Here is a 2,536-nt window from a genome sequence, read left to right as displayed (position 1 = left end):
CTAGTCCAGAACGCTGCCGCCAGGCTTCTGTCCGGATCTCATAAGTTCACTCACATCACTCCAGTCCTGGCATCCCTGCACTGGCTCCCTGTTAATTTCAGGATCCAGCACAAGATTTTAACCATCACTTACAGAGCCCTCCATGGTCAAGCACCTGCATACTTAACGGATCTGGTGTCCTTTCATTGTCCTGTCAGGTCACTGCGGTCCGCTGAAGGCCACCTACTTACTGTCCCTCACACAAGATTAAAGACGAAAGGTGATAGAGCCTTTAAGGCTGTTGCACCGAAATGGTGGAATGCACTACCTCATGAGCTGAGAGCGGCTTCTTCCATGGACATTTTTAAAAAGCAGTTAAAACACAGAAATCTGTTTAGGCATGCGTTCCATTAATTGTCCATTGTATCATCTCTGTATTTCGCTGCACTTTACTTTTTATTTGTTTTTGTGTATTTTGCATTGTTTCTGTTATTGTATTTTTTGTATTTTATCTTTTGAAGCACTTTGTGAGTCCTCTCTGTGAGAAGTGCTATATAAATAAATTTACTTACTTACTTACTATTAGTTCCTGGTCAACACCTCGGACATTATTAGTTCCTGGTGAACACCTCGGCTGTTATTGGTTCCTGGTTATTAGTTCCTGGTGAACACCTCGGCTGTTATTGGTTCCTGGTTATTAGTTCCTGGTAAACACCTCGGATGTTATTAGTTCCTGGTTATTAGTTCCTGGTGAATACCTCAGCCGTTATTAGTTCCTGGTGAACACCTCGGCTGTTATTATTTCCTGGTCAACTCCTCGGCCGTTATTAGTTCCTCGTTATTAGTTCCTGGTGAACACCTCAGCTGTTATTAGTTCCTGGTCAACACCTCGGTCGTCATTAGCTCCTGGTCAACACCTCAGCTGTTTCAGACTGAAGGTGTAAAAACATTGTTGGGCTGACTCGTTGCAGGTGTTTGGACATTTGTTGTTGCGGTGTGTTTGTGTTTACAGCATATTTCCTTCTTTGTGTCTCCAGGTTCCAAACAGGAGAGAGGTTTGGTTGAGTGGAGCTCTTCCTTCTCCTCCTCCTCTTCCTCCTATGATCTTCCTCTAGGGATGGGTATGGTGAGACGGACCAGCTGGCTCAGACGGTTTCCCATCAGCCCCTCCTTCAGAGGTTTTCAGGGGTTTGATGATTCGCCGCCGTGCGAGGAGGAAGAGGAGGAAGATGCTGACATCAGCCAGCCCAGTACGAAGGTGTGACTGTGATGATGTCATAAGTCGATGTCGACTGAGAAGGAATCACACCTGTGACATGATCTGTAGTTTTATCAGAGATGACAGTTTGACACATAAAGGAACACTTCATCCTTCAGTTTATCACAAACATCGACACATAAAGGAACACTTCATCCTTCAGTTTATCACAAACATCGACACATAACGGAACACTTCATCCTTCAGTTTATCACAAACATCCAACACATAAAGGAACACTTCATCCTTCAGTTTATCACAAACATCGACACATAAAGGAACACTTCATCCTTCAGTTTATCACAAACATCCAACACATAAAGGAACACTTCATCCTTCAGTTTATCACAAACATCGACACATAAAGGAACACTTCATCCTTCAGTTTATCACAAACATCAACACATAAAGGAACACTTCATTCTTCAATTTACCACAAACATCCAACACATAAAGGAACACTTCATCCTTCAGTTTATCACAAACATCGGCAGATAGAGGAACACTTCATCCTTCAATTTACCACAAACATCAACACATAAAGGAACACTTCATCCTTCAGTTTATCACAAACATCAACACATAAAGGAACACTTCATCTTTCAGTTTATCACAAACATCCAACACATAAAGAAACACTTCATCCTTCAGTTTATCACAAACATCCAACATCTGGAGATGCATGGGTTTTACTGGACAGATAGTGGAGCAGGAAATAGAAATACTAAAGTAAAAGTATCTTGAATTTGAACTTGCGTGAAGTTACTTTAGTACTCAGGTCAGTTACCTTCCAGCTGTGGTCAGACATAAATGAATGAATGAATCAGACTGAGAACATGTAGACTCACAAGTCAGTCTTTAGACGCTTTGCTTAACTAAAGACTGATGACTTTCTCCCTGATTTTGTGTTTAGATGGGCGGATACAATTTCAGAGTTTAAAAAAACTCCCTACGTTGCAGAACCAATAGTAAATCTGCAGGGCGGTCCTTTGGTGGCTCGCTGAACCCTTGTGCTCGTAAACATAGTCCGACTAGAAACACGTGTAGCGGTACAAAATGGCTCAAGTTGCGCTCGCAGAAAACGCTGTCAAAGTTGGTGGATGTTTGTCGCGTTTGCGGCGACACATTCTCGCCAACTAAAAGAAACAAACATAATCTTTTACAAGGCCATGACTCATCCATCCGGCAGGACTATAGAGGGAATCGCCTTGTTGTTTACAAATACTTCTGGGTAGAAAACCAGCAGAGCCTTTAGCTATACATATATATATATATATATATATATATATATATATATAT

The sequence above is a fragment of the Epinephelus moara genome, chromosome 3 (genome assembly GCF_006386435.1).
Source record: "Epinephelus moara isolate mb chromosome 3, YSFRI_EMoa_1.0, whole genome shotgun sequence".
NCBI lineage: Eukaryota > Metazoa > Chordata > Actinopteri > Perciformes > Serranidae > Epinephelus > Epinephelus moara.
This window is presented reverse-complemented; position numbering follows the sequence as displayed.